Source organism: Pleurodeles waltl, chromosome 2_2, assembly GCF_031143425.1.
Source record: "Pleurodeles waltl isolate 20211129_DDA chromosome 2_2, aPleWal1.hap1.20221129, whole genome shotgun sequence".
Lineage (NCBI taxonomy): Eukaryota > Metazoa > Chordata > Amphibia > Caudata > Salamandridae > Pleurodeles > Pleurodeles waltl.
The window spans coordinates 1,039,173,049-1,039,200,086 of NC_090439.1; positions in this window are offsets into that span (position 1 = coordinate 1,039,173,049).

The following is a 27,038-nucleotide window of genomic DNA, read 5'->3' on the forward strand; positions in this document are numbered from 1 at the left end:
GGTAGTTTAGAGCGTGGCAAATACCGTGCCCCAAGTATTGCAGTTATTTAATGGGGGAACCATCCCGAAAGGCAAGCAAATAGTTAATATTCTATGCCTATCCTGAGGTCCCACATGGGGAAATACTGCTTCCAGTGCATTTAATTTTTGAGCTAACCAAAACGGAATCTCTTCCCGCTTGACGGGTACCTTACCCATAATAGAATGTACAGTCATGGGATTAATGCCTGTGTTGCTGCATGTGGTTGCACCAGGACAGCACATGCTGGGTTTGTATTTAATGTTTGCATTATAAACTGTACTAACAGTCTGTATATTTCCGTAAGCTCAGTATATAAGCGGCGAACCTCAGCTACCGTCAAGGTTGCTGCATCAAGGGTGCGGGGTATATGTGGCCAATAAAGGGCAGGTAGGACCATCATTACTTAGAGGACCTAACCTAACGTGTAGGACTGCATGTGGTAGGGCGCCATCAAGCCAGTTCTTATGGTCTTGTTAAGATAGAGGTTTTTCTAGATATGCATATGCTCTATAATGTGCAGGTATATTTGCAGGTGTTTTAATTGTGAAATGTATTTGTGTCCCCTGCTGAAAATGTGACCCAAGAATAGAAAATTTCTGTTCTATAAGCTGGATGAGCCTCAACAACAAATGTAATTGGACCCCTCTGGGCCGTTAGGCCATGTCTCAATATATGTGCGGTAAGGGGTAGTAGCATATTGACTTCAATTGCTACATGTTGTGGGTTTGCCATGGTGAATGGTAAATTTTGTTCAGAGATTAGCACAGCAAATGGAGATTATCCTTTTAGGATTCAAGCTTGAACAATTTACAGCGTTAGTTAGGTATTCCCTACTTAGCTGAGGAGGAAAAATCCTCAATACCACAGATGTCTCTGTAAATAGTACTGAGGTGTTATTGCATGTAGTGAGACTGAGATACTCAGGAGGACCTGAAAATTAGTGCCTGACCAAACGTTGATGGCACCATGTCGCGTAGGTTCTCATTATCCTAATGAGACTACTGGATTTGGGTGGCAGAATCACCTGTACTGTGGGGGACTGAGCCTGATTCCGCACCATGTGACACCTGTCGGTCTAATGTGGGTTTTTATTCCGGCTAACTAGCAGTGCCTCACATCCACCCAAGAACAGGGAAGATTGGGCAACTGGGCGCATGACAGAAATGACTCCTCAGGGGAACCGTGGTCACTCAGAGGCAGAGTATAGTTCAATAAGGTTTTAGTGAAGTAAGTGCATCTGAGATAATAAGGCATGTATTGCAATAACTAGGACGATGAAGCACAATAAGATTAAGATTGTGACAAGGAGAGTAAAACACAAAAATAACGCTACCATATTGTCACTAGAGTTTATAAGGATAGTTCCTACCTAAGCTATGTTAGAGCACAGCATGTTAAGCTCTAATTCTGCCCTACAGGTTTTCCCTGGGAAGACATCATCCCTCATACCTGAGCAAGAGGCCTGTAGTCTACATAAGCAGCTGCAGCAAAGCAATCAGCAGTCAGTATACAGTTGTGGTCATCTGGCTGGTCCCTCTAATATACATGGGTCAAAGTCATTTTTTTTATAATAAAACAGCTGATGTTCCAAGAAAGGATCCCAATGTAAGAGTGTATATGTCTCTGTGGACATTGGAGACAAAGCGTACCACTTTTGCCGGCAACCTATCTTATTGCAGCCTTGAGAAAAGCACAGAGTGAAAGAAATGTCTTGTTTAGGAACGCAGTGCTGACCTAGGCGAAGAACAGCTAGATAGAGAAAGTAAAACAAGACTGCAAATGTGGCTAGTGTTAAAATAATATAATGAAGCTGAAATAAAACATATCTAGGTTAAAGTGCACAACAGCAGTCATAGTTTGCTATAATAACATATATAAAACCATAGATAAAATGAATACACGGCAGTATCACCTCATTCATAATTGCAGGTGTTGACAACCATCAAGGTAGGTGGTTAAAGTGCGATTAATCCTGTGTGAGACGGAGAGGGTGTGGTGCAGCAGCCTGAGCTGCCAACTTCAGATTTGGGTGACACAGGTCGAGTCTCGGCATCGGCTTAACATCTTGCGATTCTGACACACTTTGCAAATAATGGATTCCTGGATTTTTTTGACTTTCCAGGATGATGCGCCATCCCCATGTGTACTTTGCACATCACCACCCTCAGGGGTTCAACAGCAAACGGAATATCTGTTTCCCGCTTTTGTTTCTGCTTGACTGGGACCCAGTCAGCTTGATTAAAGACTGTGTCCTTAGCTCATTGATGCCAATCGGCATATATTTTCATTTTGTATTTTGAAGAAGTGTCTGTGACTGTGGCACAACCCTTATCAACATTTAAGGATCAGTCCATTGTCCATTGTGGCAGTTTAGTTCAGATGGCTCTCACAAATAGTCAGGTGGCAGGACTCCAACCAGTTGTGGAGTGAGGAGTTGAACGATAGGCACAGAGGTCTTGACACTTCTGATTTAATTTAACCCCTTTCATTGTGGCTCGTTGAATCACCCTTTTGAGTGTACCCATGAATCGTTCCAAAACACCATTGGCTTGGGGCCATAGAGGTGTACTCTTTTAATGCTTGACATTTAGTCTCACTGGAAAATCCTTGAACTCTTTGCTAGTAAACAACAGACCATTGTCAGATTTCAGAATAGTATGGATGCCCCATGCTGCTAAGATGTCATCCAGACACTCAATGACCTTGCCATGTTGTTGATGACAGCTCCTCCACTAAAGGAAAACGTGAATACTCATCGATGACTACCATGAGATGATGTCCGATTCCTAAGGGCCTAAAAAAAAACACTGCAACTTTTTCCCAAGCCTGAGCAGGAAGGTCAGACATTATCTTTGATGCTGCGTCTCTCTAGGGAAAATGCAGTTTCAAAGATGGCACTCTTTTAGTTCCTTCTCAACTTGCTTGTCGAGGTGTTGGAACCACACTCTTTCTTTTAGAGCTCTCTTGGTGGCTACAATGCCATGATGTCCTTCATGGGCTAGTTCAATGACTTGCTGAATCAGGCTTGCAGGTATAATGATTCATGAGCCTCTCAATACAACACCTTCCTTGGTCTCAGACAGTTTGTACACTTTTTAATTTTGGAAATTCAACATTGTCAACAAAAAGTTGAACACTCCTCTTCCACAATTGAGTTGAAATGTTTTTGAGGATGTTCCTATCAGCATTAATAGCAGCAATAAACTGTTTGATGGATAAGGCTGCTGGCGTGCTGGACCTCACAATGAAATTAACATACTCCTCAGCCATTTTGGATATCAAACTGTGTCTATGTAGTGGTACTTGTGAAAAGTTATCAGCAGGGTTCTGATCTTTACCTGTCTTGTGTACAATCGTATAGTCATACTCTTGCAGTTGCAACCCCACTTCTCAATGCAAGGGGGCATCTTGGCTTTCAGATTTCTATCTTCATTCGCTTGTGGATGCAACTGGTTGTCAATCTTCACCCTGAAAGAACTCGAGCTTTTCTGTGAGAATAATTGAAAATGGATTGCACTCCAAATGCCATTCCCCATAATCAACTTTGGTGACCAAACGTTGAAGAAGTTGCGAATGCTGTGAACATTCATGCTGCTTGAAGAATGAGGCTGAAGATGGAAATGGCCAGTTCTCCATCCATAAAATAGAAGCTTGTGAAACCTGCTCTTTTGGGAAGAAGAAACAACAGCATTGTTAGCACGCCTCAAAAATGTTGAAGGAATTTGGGGCCCCATGCCTACACAATAAACCAACTTTTTCAGTTTAATGAAGCATCCAGAAACAGAGGCCACAAGCAACTTTATAAGAAGAAAAAATGTGGATCCAGTTCTTGGTCCTGAGGAGAACTTCAAATTATGGGATTGGAAATGTGTCAACATAGTTTGCACTATGGAGTTATAAAAAGAGACTACTGGACACAGGGAACCTTAGTGTGAAAACTGGTGCCTGTCTTTGGTCCAAAAACATGCTGCCTTAACCCCTTGTGTAGCTTCACTGTAGGAGTATGGACAATTGAGACAAACATGTTACTCCACGTGTCCAAAAATTAGAGAACTGGTACATTCTAATTGGTCACTAACTCACAAGCGTTGTATACAAGTTCTGTATATGTTTTGTGATACAAACATTAAGGAAGCTGTGGAATTTTGGAACTTATTCATACTCTGACTATGGGTGTTATGTTTCAAAGTATATGATTTGATACGTGGAACAAGATTTTGAAATAAGATGGAATATATATTATGTAATAAATTGTGGTCATGCTAATTACATTTCTTGATCACTGTGATGAACAGATTGTATTGGCAAATGATGTCAGACGAGGCTTAGTTTGTTGTTTTTCTTTAATTTAAACTGTTCCAACCTTGCTGATAAACAATAGACCCAACCTCTTGATTATTAATTTTAGAGAGTTGGCATTTTCTTAATTTAGCCATTTGGTGCCTGGTGCCTGTCTCTGATCACTTGTCTGGGGTGGGTGACAGCTGGTCTTTGTGTATACCCCATAGACAGTGACACACTATGGGAGTTTAGATGGGACTTCATGGACCCAGCTTCTCCCTCACATCCTGTAGGAGGATGTTCACTTACACCTGAATAGGCTGTGTTCTTTTCCCTCACAAAGGGCTGCATAACCCCCTGTAGGGAGTCTGGAGCTAGAGCAGGAAGGACAGCTCCTCTGTACATCTCAAAGGCAGTCTTTGAAGTCTCCTCCACGTCAAAGGCCCAACTGGGTATAAGTACTGGACCTCTGACACCACCACTTCAGTACACTTCTGGACCCATCAGTATTCTTCCAGGAAGAAGGGCTGCTGTGTTGCTGAAGGACTGCCACTCTCATGGAGTCCCGCTTTGCTGGACTCCTTCCTTGCTGTGCTGGCCTGCTGCCTGATGTTCCCCTGCCTGGGTGAGAAGGACTGGGCCTGCATCACTTGAACCCAGAGTGACTTCAAGGGCTAGCTGGCTGGCCTTCGGATCTGAAGTCTCAGGGACATAAAAGACTTCCAACCACCCTGCTTCTGCACCTGTATTCTGCCATTTCTGTGTGCCTGTCCTGCGAAGTCGTGCTACCCCAGTCCTCGACCGTTGGAAGTGGGCCTAAAGTGATTCTCCAGTGGAACCAAAGCAATGTCTGCTGAGCGACGCATTCCCGACATAATTTACGAATGTTCTCGGATGAGCAGCACATCCTAAAACAGAACCGACGCATCGCCCCTGTTGTGTGGATTGGACCTGTCGCAGAGTACTTATATCACCGCTGCATCCCACATCTTGAGACCAATGCATCGCCTTTGGAACTGCCACCGTGTGACGGTTTTCCCGGCACAAGACCCTCGCATCCCCTTCAATGCTAGCTTTGACGGTGCTGCCAAAACTCTGCATCACAGCTTCCCCACTCATGGGAACCAATGTACTGTCTCAACTGCATGCCTCATCCTCAACATTGGTCTTCGCATCGCAAGCCCCATCAACAGGCTCCTTAATGTTGACCCATCAGGATCTTGCAGTGCACACACACAACACTCCTCAGTCAAAATTCAAGATACTTTGGTTCAGCAGGCCTAACTGGGTCCCTGAAACCAGTCAGCTCTCCATTTTGGTCGGCCTGAACTTTTGACTTTGTCCCGATCCGGCACAACCAGATATCCCCAATAGCATCTTCTGCTTCTTAGCGCTATTTTGATTTAAAACTTTGAAATTCAATATCTCCAGTTCTACTTATCAGATTTTTGTTGTTTTGTTCTTGTATTTTTTAGTAAGTTCTGATTTATTTTTCTTAACTGGTGTTGAATTTACTTGTGTGATGTTTTGACTATTTTACTGTTTATGTGTTGCACAAATACAAATACTGCCTCTAAGCTAAGTCTGACTGCTCTGTGCCAACCTACCAGAGGGTGAGCAAAGCGTAATTTAGGGTTTTCCTGACACCTACCCTGACGAGGATTGCCGTTGCTGTTTGACCAACGTTTACACCTGAATCAACTAACAATCCAATTTCAAACCGAAAATATAGAGAAAACACAATTCTGTGATATAGCAGGGGCTCTTTTTCTATCATTCCTGCTGCTCCAACACATACTATGTGATAAAAAAAAAAGTTTGCTATAATTCACATATCATATCATAAATAACAAAAGTTCCAAAAAAATAGGCGTTCCTAGTGACGGCGCAGTGCAAGTGAAGGAAGTGAATCAACCATACAGTGCGCCAACAAAATATATACAAACATTATAACCATCAGGACATGAATTTTCTGGAATCTATTAAAATGAATAGCAACAAGTCCACGTTTCGATCTCTTGCAATGATTGGACTTATGCAAGATGCAGGAACTTACAAAGCCCTTATTGAATATGGCACGGTCACAGGTGAACTGCATCTACGGTCTGCTCACCGTAGTCATAAAATATCCAGAGACCACAACTGGAAATGTCCTAACAACTGTGAATTAAGAAAAGAAACCTCAATTATACTAGAAACAATTTAGTTTCTAGTCGCAGTGATCCGGACAGACATGGGAGGTGCATCAAATGGAGAGATATGTCCCTAGAGTTCTGACCTCAACTTGCGGGTCTGACATGGATACATTGGCAAGTGTCACATGTGCAACCCCACTGTTCTTAGATAGGGACAAGAGGCATAGGGCCAGGGACGAAGAGTAAAGGTTAACCAAGAAGGGAGGAAATGATAGACTGCTGTCAGGTCGCCTTTGAGATGTCGAAGGCATGCCAGGTTATTTTCCCTGATGAATGAATGAGAGGAGGGCAGGCTGATGAAAGAAATAGTGTGTGAGTTTTCCTACTGTGAAGAGGCGGAGTTCTCCCCAGATGTATGAGAGAGTCTGCCAAAGGGTGGGTCCTTCAGGTGAGAAAGCTGAGTTGACTTTGCAGGCAGGTGCCATTGAGAACCTTACCCAAGTGATCCCACATTTGGAGAAGATAAATACACTATTTTAGATGGCTTCCTTAGAAGTTTACTCTCCAGGTGTATGAGTGGCAGGGTCACCCACCTGAAGTCATGGGTAAATCTAACTGTAAACGCAGGTTAGATGAGGCACAGCCACCCCCCAAGAAGGAACGTCAGTGCACTAGATGTTGATAAAGGTTGGTATGCATATCTGTGGCTGAAAGAATAGCATGATCTCACAAGAAGGTCTGCAGTTTTCTGAAAGTGGTTCGTAGGAGTTGAAACGTATGTATTATTTGTGGAAGTGTATGAGTGAACACAAGAACTTGCCCCAACTGGCAGAAGTGGAGGCGCTTAATAAGCGGGAGCAGCGAGCGAAGGGCAGAGCGAATGAGAGTAAACTGAAGGGGCAAGCGTGGACGGTGTTAAATCGTATGAAAATAGATGGGCTACAGAAACGAGAGCTATATGCTGGCATAGGATTGTTAGGCAAAGCAGGAATGCCAACGTGCCCGTGAAAGAATGATTGCTGAATGTCACAGCCGAGCTCAGGTTTATAGTATCATAACACGGTTCCTTTGAATTAAACCGTACCCTAAATGGAGGTGTGTGTGATGAATGCATGGTCGGCTGCGTGCAGTTGAAGAAAAGAGAGGTGACGGAGAACAAAAAGAAAGAAAAAAAACACATGCTCTATTACTGCTCTATGAAATGTTCAAAAACAAATGTGCACTGCAGAGAAAATTGGAGAGCCTGTTAAGTCTCTGTCTTTTCGAATTTAAGAGATCATTTTGCTGGAATGCTTCCTCGCTCACTTTCCCTTTTCTTCTCTCTCCCGGCAGGGCATTGAGGAGTAGGTTTCTGTTTTGAGACTGCAGTGTGTCCTTGTTTTGTGTTATACACTACCGGTACTCTGATCCTGCTCACTAAGAAGACACGGAATGCTTTCTCCTTATATTTTTTCCCATATGATGTATTACTTACGTTGTTCAGTTCTCAGCCACAGGCGCACAACCTGCCTGTTCCCAGTGCAGGAGAGTTATGGCTTGTGTTATTAGAGTGAGTAAGGGAGGTCAGTCTCACGAGACTCCACTGGATTTTTTGGCTACGCTTAGGAATGAAACACCATTGTCTCTCCTAAAGTATTGACTGCAAGGAAGAAAATAGGTATGTGTTAATCATCACAACACACTGCTATGTTGATTCAAAATTGCATTAATGTATTGAATTTCCATTAATGCCTAGGTTATGATTTCTTAGTAGGAAAAGATGTGCTTGTATGTACCTTATTAAGAGTGAGGGAATTGCAAACAAGCAAGAAACGGTTTTTAAAGAATCATTCATTTACGTTCCAGTTTCACATTTCTTCAAACTGCAAGACGTGCCTCACTGTGATGCTTTGTTCGTCTGAAATAATTTTCTCTTCTCTGCAGGTCATTATTGAAAGATATCTGCATTCATCTCTTTCCCTACAAACAGCATTTGTTAATTGCCCCCACACTTTGCGTGCAGTATTTTATACTTCCTCATTGTTGTCAAGTCTTCAAAAAATAATCGAAGAGTGTCAGCTATTTTGCATTTTCAATGCTTATTTGATGAATCCTTCATTCAGTTTTTTTCAGTTACATTTTATGGACTGGACGAGAAAATTGTTTTCTGAATACTTTGAATGCACGTTGTATGGCAAATAATTACGGTGGTGCTTTATCATCAGTACAAGAAACCCTGCTACTATGCTCTCCCTAACCCTTCCACATCCTCTTTCCCCTCCGCTCCCCTTTTATTCATCTCAAGCCTTTGGATTGAGTAAATGAAGGATAAACTCCCAATTAACACTTCTGGATTTCCTTCCTCCTCCACCCCTCCATTACTCCAGTCAATCTAACTAACAAACTCTCATATCCGCAACTCAAATTAACTCATAATAATACTAAAACTGTACTCCTTATTAAATTATACTAATCCATCACTAATTCTTGTTGGGTACCGAAGTAGCGTGCTACTCATCGAAAAGCGCTTCAACGCCTCGTCAGGGGTAGTAAGCGCTATATAAATACGATTACAATACAATACAATATTGTGGCCACCACACCAGCATGGGCAGAGGCAATCCCCTCATGCTCTGCTTTGATCAACTCTGGTCTTAGGTCTTTATTGGGAATTACCCAAACTCCCACACCTGGTATTTTTACTTTTGCATAAAGGAAGCCTCCCATCCAGTAGGAATATTTAATAGGATATCCTTTAGGTAAAGGTGTGCTGTCAGCCGAGGCTTGCACGGCAGCCAGTATTTCATCGTCTGGGTTCGTTCTAGAACAAGTTACTGCAGCAACAGAAGCAGTAGCTACTGCTGATTTTGCTGCTTCATCAGCCAGTGTATTCCCAGCAACGTGTATTCCATGGCGCTGGTGTCCAAGTGTATGTACAACATGGACATTTGGTAGCGTTTCCTTCAGATCTGCTACTTTCCCCCACAGAAGTCTGTGTTTTGATGGTGTTACCTTTGGAATCTCTGAACTCATTCTGGTGCCAGTAATGCAGATATTCATTGAAGGACTGGACACAATAGTACGAATCACAGACAATCAGTGTGAGCTGTGCAGGATCCGTATGTTCCAGTGCCATCATCAGAGCATTTAGCTCTGCTAGTTGTGCAGTGCAATCGCTCAAGCTTTGCGTAAAGGTATGTTGTGGATAGAATGTACTACCCTCCATATAGCCGCTTATGACTGCTCAAGCAGTGGAGTATTGATGCTTTGTGCCTATAGCAGGTTCTGCTGAGCCATCAGTGTACATGACTATTTGATATTGATCAATAGGCAATGTATTTGCCAGAACTGGGTATTCTAGTTCATATTGCAAAAATTCTTGAGTTTCTAACTTTGGGTCAAAAATATAGTCAACATCAGTGGCTGTCAGAGACGTTGCCCATTGAATCCAACGTGGATGTAATGCTTTAGCATTTGGAACGCTGTCTTTGGTAACTGCCTCGAAGGCTGGAATTGGAGATAAGACAATAATGAGTTTCCCCTAGGCCAGTGGTCTTTCTTTAATGACAGCCATCTGAACAGCAGTGAGAATTTTCTCAGTGGGAGCAAAACTTTGTTCTACTGTTGAGTACTAATGAGATTTGTATGCAATCGGGACCGTCTCACCGTCATTGAATGTTACATAGGTGAAACCAATGGCACCAGCTATTACTTTTTATTGTCCCTTGTGTGTAGGTATTGTGCTGCAAACATGTCTTGTTGCAATGCTCTGAGGATGCATGTGTGTTCGACTGCCCAAAACTTACTGGAAACGTCAGGATATATTAAGTCATATAAGGGTTTTATGCGTGATGCATAATCTGGAATGTATGTTCTGCCAAAATTTAGAAAACCCAATAGGGATTGGAGTTTTTTTTAATGGTATATGGAAGTTGTAACTGCACATTTTTCTAAGAATTGTGGCTCTAAGCTCTTTCCTTCACTTAATAATTCATATCCCAGAAGCAGGACACTCAGGAAGGCTATTTATATTTTCTTGAAGTTGAATTTATAGCAGAATTCGGCAAATCCTACAACAATGTGGGCTACCCATCTTAGATGTTGCAGTAATTCATCATCTGTAAGGTAAATATCATCTACATAGGACAATGCTTCAGGGTCAATGTCTCGCAATATTGAAGTTACACGAGCAGCGAACAGTCCTGGACTGTTCTTGTACCCACGTGGTAAACAACAGATTTTTTTCTGGGAGCATAGTGCGCTGGAACTTGTTAAGTCTCTACTCTCAGATGCTATATTTAGGCAGAAAAAGCCATTGGAAATATCCAATGTTGTTTTGTATTTTTTGCGTGCTTTGTTGTTCATAATTGCCATGCTATGAGAGTTTTGTATGTATGTATGTATGTATGTATGTATGTATGTATGTTTGTGTATGACTGTTTAAATGTCTGTAATCTAAGACTATTCTGTTTGAATGGTCCGGTTTAGCTACAGGGAATAGAGGATCATTCATTGGTGAGACACAGGGTTTGGTTGTGCCCTGGTAATCTAGTTGTGTGAGGATTTCCTTCACAGGTGCTTTAGCATCATGTTCTATTGTGTACTGGGGTTGATTTTTAATTGGAATTACATGATGGCGTAGGATTCTGAGAGCTCATCGGGAACAAGGGGTGAGAAAGAAGGGCTTGATAACCTCTTCCCCATATGGGCATGACCGGACAAATTCAGGTGGCTGTTAGAAATGGGGTCTTTGGTTGACAGTCAGGTTACCCCGTGTTCAAGCACGGACCCTCACTCTAGTCAGGGTAAAAGAGAATCACCCTCAGCTAACCCCTGCTTACCCGCTTGGTAGCTTGGCAGAGCAGTAGGCTTAACTTCAGAGTGCTAGGTGTAAAGTATTTGTACCAACACACACAGTAACTTAATGAAAACACTACAAAATGACACAACACCAGTTCAGAAAAATAGGAAATATTTATCTAAACAAAACAAGACCAAAACGAAAAAAATCCACCATACACAAGTCAACTTATCAATAAAAAATCAAAAAGATTCTTTAAGTAGTTTTAAAAACACACTAGCGCTGCTAGAGTGAAAATGTACCTGGTGTGCGTCAAAAATAACCCCGCATGGGCAGGTGAGTGTCAAAAATAACTCCGCACGGCAGTACTAGAGTCAAAAATCCAGCTACACAATGATCGGAAAATCCCGCAGTGCAGTTTGTGATCTCCCAGCCTCCGTCAGCGATGCTGCGCGTCGTTTCTCCTGCTCCGTGTGTCGATTTTTCGGTTGCGTTTCCTGCGAGCGTCGTTTCTCAGCTGCGGAGCCGGCGGCGCGTCGCTTTTTCAGCCGCAGGTCGGGTTTGCGTCAATCTTTTCCCCGCACGGCGCTCTGTGCATGGATTTTTGCCAGCTTCTCCTTTCAGGGTCCCAGGAACTGGATGGGCACCACAGGTGCTGGCAGAGAGAAGTCTTTACTGTCCCTGAGACTTCAAACAACAGGAGGCAAGCTCTAGATCTAGCCCTTGGAGATTTCTTCTCAAGATGGAAGGCACACAAAGTCCAGTCTTTGCCCTCTTACTCTGGCAGAAGCAGCAACTGCAGGATAGCTCCACAAAGCACAGTCACAGGCAGGGCAGCTCTTCTTCCTCAGCTATTCAGCTCTTCTCCAGGCAGAGGTTCCTCTTGGTTCCAGAAGTGTTTCTAAAGTCTATGGTTTTGGGTGCCCTTCCTATACCCAATTTCTACTTCAAAGTAAAGTCTCTTTGGAATGTGAAATCCTGCCTTGTCCAGGCCAGACCCCAGACACTCACCAGGGGGTTGGAGACTGCATTGTGTGTGGGCAGGCACAGCCCTTTCAGGTGTGAATGACCACTCCTCCCCTCCCTCCTAGCACAGATGGCTCATCAGGATATGCAGGCTACACCCCAGCTCCCTTTGTGTCACTGTCTAGTGTGAGGTGCAACCAGCCCAACTGTCAAACGGACCCAGACAGGGAATCCACAAACAGGCAGAGTCACAGAAATGGTATAAGCAAGAAAATGCTCACTTTCTAAAAGTGGCATTTTCAAACACACAATCTTAAGATCAACTTTACTAAAAGATGTATTTTTAAATTGTGAGCTCAGACCCCAAATTCCACATGTCCATCCGCTCCCAAAGGGAATCTACACTTTAATCAGATTTAAAGGTAGCCCCATGTTAACCTGAGAGGGACAGGCCTTGCAACAGTGAAAAACGAATTTAGCAATATTTCACTGTCAGGACATATAAAACACATTACTATATGTCCTACCTTGCCAAGGTCGAATTTACAGTTAAAATTGAACACACAGTCACTGCAGTGGCAGGTCTGAGACATGATTACAGGGTTACTTGTGTGGGTGGCACAATCAGTGCTGCAGTGCCACTAGTGTTATTTGATTTACAGGCCCTGGGCACCTTTAGTGCACTGTACTAATGACTTACTAATAAATCAAATATGCCAATCATAGATAAACCAATCACATACACATTTTGTAAAGGAGCACTTGCACTTTAGCACTGGTTAGCAGTGGTAAAGTGCCCAGAGTAACAGAAACAGTAAAATCAGAGTGCAGCACACATCAACAACCTGGGGAACAGAGGCAAAAAGTTAAGGAAGACCACGCCAAGGATGAAAAGTCTAACAGTGGCCAATCCTTTTTCGACTAGTAAAATATCATAAATGTTAACGACACTGTCCAAAAAGATTGCGTCAATTGTGCGCTCAATGTCTCCTTCTAACTGTATCGTTACTTTGTATACCCTGTCAGGCGTGCGGACACGCATGTCCGCAGTTTCAACTTGTAAGAAGTCATCAGTTGTTTTCACATCCAGATGCTCTTGAATATTCCAGTGAACTTTTGTGACCTCTGCTGAGCTCTGTCAGAGCTAGTGCCCATGTCTTGTTCTTCAATAGAGCCCTGTTCTTGAGTGCAATGTCAAATTGCAACTGCTGCCACTTTTTTTCCTTTTAAATTGGGCTTTGTGTTGAGGGAGTTCTCTTCTTTTTAACAGAAACTTCTGTTGAGCGTTGTGATTCCTGTCACGGTTTCACGTACTCAGTTCTTCGCTCTGACCGCTATTGGAAAATGGGTTTTTGATAGGGGCAGTTAGCAACAGGCTACTAACCTCTGGTTAGGTCTCAATAAATTAAACCCAGCTCCACTCTTGGCAGCTTGGCAACAAGCAACAAGGCTTAATTTAGGAGACAAAGTGTAAAGCATTCAAATATCACAAAACAGTACTTAAAAAACACACAGGAAACAGTTTCAAAATCCAAAACCAATTTATAAAAATAGGAAATATTTTTAGCCTTAAAATGACACCAAAGCTAATAAAATCGGATAAAGGGAACTGCAGATATGAATTTTTAAAGAATTAATGCTTTTTAGCGCTTAAAAACAAATAGCTCCAAGCTTTTCATCTGGTTACACCTCGACCAGGGCAAAGTCAAATTTTAAGGCCGACCGTGATGGAGCTCTGCTCGGGTACAACCCGCGGGAGGCCTCGGTCAAATGTTTACCTTAGGACTTAGTCGTTTTTCTGGAGATTTTCTACAGTGGGACAAAGTCGCCAGTCCAATCCAACCTCCTGGAACTGTTCCTCAGATACACGTCGCAGGAGCCCTTGGTGGAGATTTTTACCTTTGGGCTTAGTCATTTTTTTTAGGTGAAAATCCTTCTGCCGGGGCAAACCTGAATCTTGATCCGATATCCCTGGAGCCCACTTCCGATTCACTGCCTGGGAGGTCCTGGTCAACTTCCTACATTCGGACTTAATCACTTTTTTGGAGATTTTCCTCACCGGGACAAACCTGCAAGTGAGGCTGTGTCGCGGTTGAGGCAAGCCGGCTAGAGTTGCCATGGGGGGTTGGTCCCTTATGGAGCTTATGCAAAAAGTTCTCCAAACTTCTGGATCTTCTCCCAGATGTTCTTTTAAGGTTCTTTTGAGGTCCACAGCTTAACCCAAGGTTCCAGTAGCTCTGAGATGCTTCTTGAGATACTACCAGAATGCACCTGGCACAAACTCCCTTTTGGCCACTGGACAGTGTGACCTGGTCAATTTCTTCAGGAGTTTGTGCAGGGGACTCTGGTTAGCACGTTTTCACCTGTAGCAACCAGGGAGTCCCTCCTTGAACCAGTTAAAGCCAGGCAAAGTCCTTCTTGTGGTGAATCCCAAGTGTGCAGCTGGTGCTTGCCTCCAGAGTGCAGTGTCCAAGTGCAGGTCAGGGGTCCAGCAAGGCACTCCTTCTTCTCCTGTAGTTCTACCTGGTAGGGATCTGATGTGTGGGTACAGGTCTGTCAGTTTTATCCTTGCTCCTGCGTGAAAACCAGGGGGGTACTGGTGCTCCAATCAGGTGCATGGTCCTTTCCCCTGTGATGACCACTTCCTGGGAAGTGTGTCAAAAATAAATCCCAGGGAGCAACATTCCTAAAAAATCCATCATGGCTGAAAATGATTTTTGGAGGTCACATCTGGCTGAGCCCACTCACTGGTGTGGCTAAAAATCCTAAACACACTCCTCCCCTCCCCTGTCATAATCTAATCAAGGGGCACCTAATTGTCTGGTTTTGCAGGATGCGAGGGAGGTGCTGGGTTGCTTCAAATGTCCTTCTCTGCCTTTTAAGACCAGTGTGGCAGCCCTCCCCACTTCCTGCTTCCCCATTTGCTGAGGGAAGATCTCCTCCCCCAGGCACATCTCTTTGTGTTGAGACAGGCCGCTTCATACCTCATCAAGGCAGCCTGTCCAGGCTTTCAGAGGCTGGCCAATTAGAGCAAAGCAGCAAAAACACTGCAGGGCTGAAGTTAGCAACTATTCAGGTAAAGTTTAAAACTCTTTACCTGTACAAGTTATATTAAATCCAACAATTGTAAGTTGTGGGATTTATTATAACAATTAATTTAATACCAAACTTGAGGTATCTGTCACTTAGGGGACTTTATAAATTAAAATAAAGCCTCTCCATTCTAGCCTATGGAGGCCATTCACTACAATGAGGGAAAAACAAATTTGACTGTTTTACCTCACCAGGGCTTATACAGCTATTTGTGTAAGGTCCCTGCTTATAGTCACATGGCACCCAACCGTGTGGGCACATAGGGCACATCTTAGGGGTGACTTATATGTAAAAATAAGGTAGTTAAAGACTTTGGAAGTACTTTTAATTCCAAAGTCGAATTTGCATGTAACTTTAATTTAAAAGCAGCCAGCAAGGCAGGCCTACCTTTAAAATCACACTGGGCACCTCAGCAGTGCACTACCTATGCTGAGGTCCCTAAACCTACATGCCCTACCATATACTAGGGACTTATAGGTAGGTTAATATTGGCAATTGTAATTAGCCTAATTTGCATATCCACTTTACACAGAGCACTGGACTTGGGACTGGTAAGCAGTACCCAGGGCAGAGCCAAGAGTCAGTAACCATCAGCATCTGTCCAAAAAGTTTGGGGGTGACAAGGGCAAGAAGGAGAACTTTCCTACAACCGCCCACCTCTCTCACTGCGTTCTTCTGGTGAGTCCTGAAAGGAACCAGATTGGATTGGCGTGTATCAGTGTATTGATATCTGTCAGTCGTTTTTATATTATCTCTTTTTTCTGAATTATATCTATTCTGAGGGGTCTCTGAGTGCAGAGATTCTCCCCTTTTTTTTTTAGATGTTTGTTGTTTTTTATCCCAGTGTTTTTTAGAACCCTTGGGTGCTTGCTTGGTAGAATCTTTATTACATTTACCCTGAAACTGTGGTTTGTGGGTCTGGCCCCCAGACTATCTTGACCAATACTAGAATAGGTCTCCGTAAAAATGTTTGGCAGCCTACGTTCTTGATCCTGTGGAGGAACGTCCCAGAGCCGCATATGCACTGCTACTGCTACTGCCTCCCCTTTAAGGTTACTCAGTATAATGGAAGATACAGTGGCAAAATTGCCCATAAGTTGCATCGCCAAGTCTAGGGCCAGGGCAGCCCCGTATTCATCTTGAATTTGTTTTAACACTTTCGGAAGATTGGCAAGTGTTGGTGTACCGTGTGCGGTAGTTTAGAGCGTGGCAAATACCGTGCCCCAAGTATTGCAGTTATTTAATGGGGGAACCATCCCGAAAGTCAAGCAAATAGTTAATATTCTATGCCTATCCTGAGGTCCCACATGGGGAAATACTGCTTCCAGTGCATTTAATTTTTGAGCTAACCAAAACGGAATCTCTTCCCGCTTGACGGGTACCTTACCCATAATAGAATGTACAGTCATGGGATTAATGCCTGTGTTGCTGCATGTGGTTGCACCAGGACAGCACATGCTGGGTTTGTATTTAATGTTTGCATTATAAACTGTACTAACAGTCTGTATATTTCCGTAAGCTCAGTATATAAGCGGCGAACCTCAGCTACCGTCAAGGTTGCTGCATCAAGGGTGCGGGGTATATGTGGCCAATAAAGGGCAGGTAGGACCATCATTACTTAGAGGACCTAACCTAACGTGTAGGACTGCATGTGGTAGGGCGCCATCAAGCCAGTTCTTATGGTCTTGTTAAGATAGAGGTATTTCTAGATATGCATATGCTCTATAATGTGCAGGTATATTTGCAGGTGTTTTAATTGTGAAATGTATTTGTGTCCCCTGCTGAAAATGTGACCCAAGAATAGAAAATTTCTGTTCTATAAGCTGGATGAGCCTCAACAACAAATGTAATTGGACCCCTCTGGGCCGTTAGGCCATGTCTCAATATATGTGCGGTAAGGGGTAGTAGCATATTGACTTCAATTGCTACATGTTGTGGGTTTGCCATGGTGAATGGTAAATTTTGTTCAGAGATTAGCACAGCAAATGGAGATTATCCTTTTAGGATTCAAGCTTGAACAATTTACAGCGTTAGTTAGGTATTCCCTACTTAGCTGAGGAGGAAAAATCCTCAATACCACAGATGTCTCTGTAAATAGTACTGAGGTGTTATTGCATGTAGTGAGACTGAGATACTCAGGAGGACCTGAAAATTAGTGCCTGACCAAACGTTGATGGCACCATGTCGCGTAGGTTCTCATTATCCTAATGAGACTACTGGATTTGGGTGGCAGAATCACCTGTACTGTGGGGGACTGAGCCTGATTCCGCACCATGTGACACCTGTCGGTCTAATGTGGGTTTTTATTCCGGCTAACTAGCAGTGCCTCACATCCACCCAAGAACAGGGAAGATTGGGCAACTGGGCGCATGACAGAAATGACTCCTCAGGGGAACCGTGGTCACTCAGAGGCAGAGTATAGTTCAATAAGGTTTTAGTGAAGTAAGTGCATCTGAGATAATAAGGCATGTATTGCAATAACTAGGACGATGAAGCACAATAAGATTAAGATTGTGACAAGGAGAGTAAAACACAAAAATAACGCTACCATATTGTCACTAGAGTTTATAAGGATAGTTCCTTCCTAAGCTATGTTAGAGCACAGCATGTTAAGCTCTAATTCTGCCCTACAGGTTTTCCCTGGGAAGACATCATCCCTCATACCTGAGCAAGAGGCCTGTAGTCTACATAAGCAGCTGCAGCAAAGCAATCAGCAGTCAGTATACAGTTGTGGTCATCTGGCTGGTCCCTCTAATATACATGGGTCAAAGTCATTTTTTTTATAATAAAACAGCTGATGTTCCAAGAAAGGATCCCAATGTAAGAGTGTATATGTCTCTGTGGACATTGGAGACAAAGCGTACCACTTTTGCCGGCAACCTATCTTATTGCAGCCTTGAGAAAAGCACAGAGTGAAAGAAATGTCTTGTTTAGGAACGCAGTGCTGACCTAGGCGAAGAACAGCTAGATAGAGAAAGTAAAACAAGACTGCAAATGTGGCTAGTGTTAAAATAATATAATGAAGCTGAAATAAAACATATCTAGGTTAAAGTGCACAACAGCAGTCATAGTTTGCTATAATAACATATATAAAACCATAGATAAAATGAATACACAGCAGTATCACCTCATTCATAATTGCAGGTGTTGACAACCATCAAGGTAGGTGGTTAAAGTGCGATTAATCCTGTGTGAGACGGAGAGGGTGTGGTGCAGCAGCCTGAGCTGCCAACTTCAGATTTGGGTGACACAGGTCGAGTCTCGGCGTCGGCTTAACATCTTGCGATTCTGACACACTTTGCAAATAATGGATTCCTGGATTTTTTTGACTTTCCAGGATGATGCGCCATCCCCATGTGTACTTTGCACATCACCACCCTCAAGGGTTCAACAGCAAACGGAATATCTGTTTCCCGCTTTTGTTTCTGCTTGACTGGGACCCAGTCAGCTTGATTAAAGACTGTGTCCTTAGCTCATTGATGCCAATCGGCATATATTTTCATTTTGTATTTTGAAGAAGTGTCTGTGACTGTGGCACAACCCTTATCAACATTTAAGGATCAGTCCATTGTCCATTGTGGCAGTTTAGTTCAGATGGCTCTCACAAATAGTCAGGTGGCAGGACTCCAACCAGTTGTGGAGTGAGGAGTTGAACGATAGGCACAGAGGTCTTGACACTTCTGATTTAATTTAACCCCTTTCATTGTGGCTCGTTGAATCACCCTTTTGAGTGTACCCATGAATCGTTCCAAAACACCATTGGCTTGGGGCCACAGAGGTGTACTCTTTTAATGCTTGACATTTAGTCTCACTGGAAAATCCTTGAACTCTTTGCTAGTAAACAACAGACCATTGTCAGATTTCAGAATAGTATGGATGCCCCATGCTGCTAAGATGTCATCCAGACACTCAATGACCTTGCCATGTTGTTGATGACAGCTCCTCCACTAAAGGAAAACGTGAATACTCATCGATGACTACCATGAGATGATGTCCGATTCCTAAGGGCCTAAAAAAAAACACTGCAACTTTTTCCCAAGCCTGAGCAGGAAGGTCAGACTTTATCTTTGATGCTGCGTCTCTCTAGGGAAAATGCAGTTTCAAAGATGGCACTCTTTTAGTTCCTTCTCAACTTGCTTGTCGAGGTGTTGGAACCACACTCTTTCTTTTAGAGCTCTCTTGGTGGCTACAATGCCATGATGTCCTTCATGGGCTAGTTCAATGACTTGCTGAATCAGGCTTGCAGGTATAATGATTCATGAGCCTCTCAATACAACACCTTCCTTGGTCTCAGACAGTTTGTACACTTTTTAATTTTGGAAATTCAACATTGTCAACAAAAAGTTGAACACTCCTCTTCCACAATTGAGTTGAAATGTTTTTGAGGATGTTCCTATCAGCATTAATAGCAGCAATAAACTGTTTGATGGATAAGGCTGCTGGCGTGCTGGACCTCACAATGAAATTAACATACTCCTCAGCCATTTTGGATATCAAACTGTGTCTATGTAGTGGTACTTGTGAAAAGTTATCAGCAGGGTTCTGATCTTTACCTGTCTTGTGTACAATCGTATAGTGATACTCTTGCAGTTGCAACCCCACTTCTCAATGCAAGGGGGCATCTTGGCTTTCAGATTTCTATCTTCATTCGCTTGTGGATGCAACTGGTTGTCAATCTTCACCCTGAAAGAACTCGAGCTTTTCTGTGAGAATAATTGAAAATGGATTGCACTCCAAATGCCATTCCCCATAATCAACTTTGGTGACCAAACGTTGAAGAAGTTGCGAATGCTGTGAACATTCATGCTGCTTGAAGAATGAGGCTGAAGATGGAAATGGCCAGTTCTCCATCCATAAAATAGAAGCTTGTGAAACCTGCTCTTTTGGGAAGAAGAAACAACAGCATTGTTAGCACGCCTCAAAAATGTTGAAGGAATTCGGGGCCCCATGCCTACACAATAAACCAACTTTTTCAGTTTAATGAAGCATCCAGAAACAGAGGCCACAAGCAACTTTATAAGAAGAAAAAATGTGGATCCAGTTCTTGGTCCTGAGGAGAACTTCAAATTATGGGATTGGAAATGTGTCAACATAGTTTGCACTATGGAGTTATAAAAAGAGACTACTGGACACAGGGAACCTTAGTGTGAAAACTGGTGCCTGTCTTTGGTCCAAAAACATGCTGCCTTAACCCCTTGTGTAGCTTCACTGTAGGAGTATGGACAATTGAGACAAACATGTTACTCCACGTGTCCAAAAATTAGAGAACTGGTACATTCTAATTGGTCACAAACTCACAAGCTTTGTATACAAGTTCTGTATATGTTTTGTGATACAAACATTAAGGAAGCTGTGGAATTTTGGAACTTATTCATACTCTGACTATGGGTGTTATGTTTCAAAGTATATCATTTGATACGTGGAACAAGATTTTGAAATAAGATGGAATATATATTATGTAATAAATTGTGGTCATGCTAATTACATTTCTTGATCACTGTGATGAACAGATTGTATTGGCAAATGATGTCAGACGAGGCTTAGTTTGTTGTTTTTCTTTAATTTAAACTGTTCCAACCTTGCTGATAAACAATAGACCCAACCTCTTGATTATTAATTTTAGAGAGTTGGCATTTTCTTAATTTAGCCATTTGGTGCCTGGTGCCTGTCTCTGATCACTTGTCTGGGGTGGGTGACAGCTGGTCTTTGTGTATACCCCATAGACAGTGACACACTATGGGAGTTTAGATGGGACTTCATGGACCCAGCTTCTCCCTCACATCCTGTAGGAGGATGTTCACTTACACCTGAATAGGCTGTGTTCTTTTCCCTCACAAAGGGCTGCATAACCCCCTGTAGGGAGTCTGGAGCTAGAGCAGGAAGGACAGCTCCTCTGTACATCTCAAAGGCAGTCTTTGAAGTCTCCTCCACGTCAAAGGCCCAACTGGGTATAAGTACTGGACCTCTGACACCACCACTTCAGTACACTTCTGGACCCATCAGTATTCTTCCAGGAAGAAGGGCTGCTGTGTTGCTGAAGGACTGCCACTCTCATGGAGTCCCGCTTTGCTGGACTCCTTCCTTGCTGTGCTGGCCTGCTGCCTGATGTTCCCCTGCCTGGGTGAGAAGGACTGGGCCTGCATCACTTGAACCCAGAGTGACTTCAAGGGCTAGCTGGCTGGCCTTCGGATCTGAAGTCTCAGGGACATAAAAGACTTCCAACCACCCTGCTTCTGCACCTGTATTCTGCCATTTCTGTGTGCCTGTCCTGCGAAGTCGTGCTACCCCAGTCCTCGACCGTTGGAAGTGGGCCTAAAGTGATTCTCCAGTGGAACCAAAGCAATGTCTGCTGAGCGACGCATTCCCGACATAATTTACGAATGTTCTCGGATGAGCAGCACATCCTAAAACAGAACCGACGCATCGCCCCTGTTGTGTGGATTGGACCTGTCGCAGAGTACTTATATCACCGCTGCATCCCACATCTTGAGACCAATGCATCGCCTTTGGAACTGCCACCGTGTGACGGTTTTCCCGGCACAAGACCCTCGCATCCCCTTCAATGCTAGCTTTGACGGTGCTGCCAAAACTCTGCATCACAGCTTCCCCACTCATGGGAACCAATGTACTGTCTCAACTGCATGCCTCATCCTCAACATTGGTCTTCGCATCGCAAGCCCCATCAACAGGCTCCTTAATGTTGACCCATCAGGATCTTGCAGTGCACACACACAACACTCCTCAGTCAAAATTCAAGATACTTTGGCTCAGCAGGCCTAACTGGGTCCCTGAAACCAGTCAGCTCTCCATTTTGGTCGGCCTGAACTTTTGACTTTGTCCCGATCCGGCACAACCAGATATCCCCAATAGCATCTTCTGCTTCTTAGCGCTATTTTGATTTAAAACTTTGAAATTCAATATCTCCAGTTCTACTTATCAGATTTTTGTTGTTTTGTTCTTGTATTTTTTAGTAAGTTCTGATTTATTTTTCTTAACTGGTGTTGAATTTACTTGTGTGATGTTTTGACTATTTTACTGTTTATGTGTTGCACAAATACAAATACTGCCTCTAAGCTAAGTCTGACTGCTCTGTGCCAACCTACCAGAGGGTGAGCAAAGCGTAATTTAGGGTTTTCCTGACACCTACCCTGACGAGGATTGCCGTTGCTGTTTGACCAACGTTTACACCTGATTCAACTAACAATCCAATTTCAAACCGAAAATATATAGAAAACACAATTCTGTGATATAGCAGGGGCTCTTTTTCTATCATTCCTGCTGCTCCAACACATACCATGTGATAAAAAAAAAAGTTTGCTATAATTCACATATCATATCATAAATAACAAAAGTTCCAAAAAAATAGGCGTTCCTAGTGACGGCGCAGTGCAAGTGAAGGAAGTGAATCAACCATACAGTGCGCCAACAAAATATATACAAACATTATAACCATCAGGACATGAATTTTCTGGAATCTATTAAAATGAATAGCAACAAGTCCACGTTTCGATCTCTTGCAATGATTGGACTTATGCAAGATGCAGGAACTTACAAAGCCCTTATTGAATATGGCACGGTCACAGGTGAACTGCATCTACGGTCTGCTCACCGTAGTCATAAAATATCCAGAGACCACAACTGGAAATGTCCTAACAACTGTGAATTAAGAAAAGAAACCTCAATTATACTAGAAACAATTTAGTTTCTAGTCGCAGTGATCCGGACAGACATGGGAGGTGCATCAAATGGAGAGATATGTCCCTAGAGTTCTGACCTCAACTTGCGGGTCTGACATGGATACATTGGCAAGTGTCACATGTGCAACCCAACTGTTCTTAGATAGGGACAAGAGGCATAGGGCCAGGGACGAAGAGTAAAGGTTAACCAAGAAGGGAGGAAATGATAGACTGCTGTCAGGTCGCCTTTGAGATGTCGAAGGTATGCCAGGTTATTTTCCCTGATGAATGAATGAGAGGAGGGCAGGCTGATGAAAGAAATAGTGTGTGAGTTTTCCTACTGTGAAGAGGCGGAGTTCTCCCCAGATGTATGAGAGAGTCTGCCAAAGGGTGGGTCCTTCAGGTGAGAAAGCTGAGTTGACTTTGCAGGCAGGTGCCATTGAGAACCTTACCCAAGTGATCCCACATTTGGAGAAGATAAATACACTATTTTAGATGGCTTCCTTAGAAGTTTACTCTCCAGGTGTATGAGTGGCAGGGTCACCCACCTGAAGTCATGGGTAAATCTAACTGTAAACGCAGGTTAGATGAGGCACAGCCACCCCCCAAGAAGGAACGTCAGTGCACTAGATGTTGATAAAGGTTGGTATGCATATCTGTGGCTGAAAGAATAGCATGATCTCACAAGAAGGTCTGCAGTTTTCTGAAAGTGGTTCGTAGGAGTTGAAACGTATGTATTATTTGTGGAAGTGTATGAGTGAACACAAGAACTTGCCCCAACTGGCAGAAGTGGAGGCGCTTAATAAGCGGGAGCAGCGAGCGAAGGGCAGAGCGAATGAGAGTAAACTGAAGGGGCAAGCGTGGACGGTGTTAAATCGTATGAAAATAGATGGGCTACAGAAACGAGAGCTATATGCTGGCATAGGATTGTTAGGCAAAGCAGGAATGCCAACGTGCCCGTGAAAGAATGATTGCTGAATGTCACAGCCGAGCTCAGGTTTATAGTATCATAACACGGTTCCTTTGAATTAAACCGTACCCTAAATGGAGGTGTGTGTGATGAATGCATGGTCGGCTGCGTGCAGTTGAAGAAAAGAGAGGTGACGGAGAACAAAAAGAAAGAAAAAAAACACATGCTCTATTACTGCTCTATGAAATGTTCAAAAACAAATGTGCACTGCAGAGAAAATTGGAGAGCCTGTTAAGTCTCTGTCTTTTCGAATTTAAGAGATCATTTTGCTGGAATGCTTCCTCGCTCACTTTCCCTTTTCTTCTCTCTCCCGGCAGGGCATTGAGGAGTAGGTTTCTGTTTTGAGACTGCAGTGTGTCCTTGTTTTGTGTTATACACTACCGGTACTCTGATCCTGCTCACTAAGAAGACACGGAATGCTTTCTCCTTATATTTTTTCCCATATGATGTATTACTTACGTTGTTCAGTTCTCAGCCACAGGCGCACAACCTGCCTGTTCCCAGTGCAGGAGAGTTATGGCTTGTGTTATTAGAGTGAGTAAGGGAGGTCAGTCTCACGAGACTCCACTGGATTTCTTGGCTACGCTTAGGAATGAAACACCATTGTCTCTCCTAAAGTATTGACTGCAAGGAAGAAAATAGGTATGTGTTAATCATCGCAACACACTGCTATGTTGATTCAAAATTGCATTAATGTATTGAATTTCCATTAATGCCTAGGTTATGATTTCTTAGTAGGAAAAGATGTGCTTGTATGTACCTTATTAAGAGTGAGGGAATTGCAAACAAGCAAGAAACGGTTTTTAAAGAATCATTCATTTACGTTCCAGTTTCACATTTCTTCAAACTGCAAGACGTGCCTCACTGTGATGCTTTGTTCGTCTGAAATAATTTTCTCTTCTCTGCAGGTCATTATTGAAAGATATCTGCATTCATCTCTTTCCCTACAAACAGCATTTGTTAATTGCCCCCACACTTTGCGTGCAGTATTTTATACTTCCTCATTGTTGTCAAGTCTTCAAAAAATAATCGAAGAGTGTCAGCTATTTTGCATTTTCAATGCTTATTTGATGAATCCTTCATTCAGTTTTTTTCAGTTACATTTTATGGACTGGACGAGAAAATTGTTTTCTGAATACTTTGAATGCACGTTGTATGGCAAATAATTACGGTGGTGCTTTATCATCAGTACAAGAAACCCTGCTACTATGCTCTCCCTAACCCTTCCACATCCTCTTTCCCCTCCGCTCCCCTTTTATTCATCTCAAGCCTTTGGATTGAGTAAATGAAGGATAAACTCCCAATTAACACTTCTGGATTTCCTTCCTCCTCCACCCCTCCATTACTCCAGTCAATCTAACTAACAAACTCTCATATCCGCAACTCAAATTAACTCATAATAATACTAAAACTGTACTCCTTATTAAATTATACTAATCCATCACTAATTCTTGTTGGGTACCGAAGTAGCGTGCTACTCATCGAAAAGCGCTTCAACGCCTCGTCAGGGGTAGTAAGCGCTATATAAATACGATTACAATACAATACAATATTGTGGCCACCACACCAGCATGGGCAGAGGCAATCCCCTCATGCTCTGCTTTGATCAACTCTGGTCTTAGGTCTTTATTGGGAATTACCCAAACTCCCACACCTGGTATTTTTACTTTTGCATAAAGGAAGCCTCCCATCCAGTAGGAATATTTAATAGGATATCCTTTAGGTAAAGGTGTGCTGTCAGCCGAGGCTTGCACGGCAGCCAGTATTTCATCGTCTGGGTTCGTTCTAGAACAAGTTACTGCAGCAACAGAAGCAGTAGCTACTGCTGATTTTGCTGCTTCATCAGCCAGTGTATTCCCAGCAACGTGTATTCCATGGCGCTGGTGTCCAAGTGTATGTACAACATGGACATTTGGTAGCGTTTCCTTCAGATCTGCTACTTTCCCCCACAGAAGTCTGTGTTTTGATGGTGTTACCTTTGGAATCTCTGAACTCATTCTGGTGCCAGTAATGCAGATATTCATTGAAGGACTGGACACAATAGTACGAATCACAGACAATCAGTGTGAGCTGTGCAGGATCCGTATGTTCCAGTGCCATCATCAGAGCATTTAGCTCTGCTAGTTGTGCAGTGCAATCGCTCAGGCTTTGCGTAAAGGTATGTTGTGGATAGAATGTACTACCCTCCATATAGCCGCTTATGACTGCTCAAGCAGTGGAGTATTGATGCTTTGTGCCTATAGCAGGTTCTGCTGAGCCATCAGTGTACATGACTATTTGATATTGATCAATAGGCAATGTATTTACCAGAACTGGGTATTCTAGTTCATATTGCAAAAATTCTTGAGTTTCTAACTTTGGGTCAAAAATATAGTCAACATCAGTGGCTGTCAGAGACGTTGCCCATTGAATCCAACGTGGATGTAATGCTTTAGCATTTGGAACGCTGTCTTTGGTAACTGCCTCGAAGGCTGGAATTGGAGATAAGACAATAATGCGTTTCCCCTAGGCCAGTGGTCTTTCTTTAATGACAGCCATCTGAACAGCAGTGAGAATTTTCTCAGTGGGAGCAAAACTTTGTTCTACTGTTGAGTACTAATGAGATTTGTATGCAATCGGGACCGTCTCACCGTCATTGAATGTTACATAGGTGAAACCAATGGCACCAGCTATTACTTTTTATTGTCCCTTGTGTGTAGGTATTGTGCTGCAAACATGTCTTGTTGCAATGCTCTGAGGATGCATGTGTGTTCGACTGCCCAAAACTTACTGGAAACGTCAGGATATATTAAGTCATATAAGGGTTTTATGCGTGATGCATAATCTGGAATGTATGTTCTGCCAAAATTTTGAAAACCCAATAGGGATTGGAGTTTTTTTTAATGGTATATGGAAGTTGTAACTGCACATTTTTCTAAGAATTGTGGCTCTAAGCTCTTTCCTTCACTTAATAATTCATATCCCAGAAGCAGGACACTCAGGAAGGCTATTTATATTTTCTTGAAGTTGAATTTATAGCAGAATTCGGCAAATCCTACAACAATGTGGGCTACTCATCTTAGATGTTGCAGTAATTCATCATCTGTAAGGTAAATATCATCTACATAGGACAATG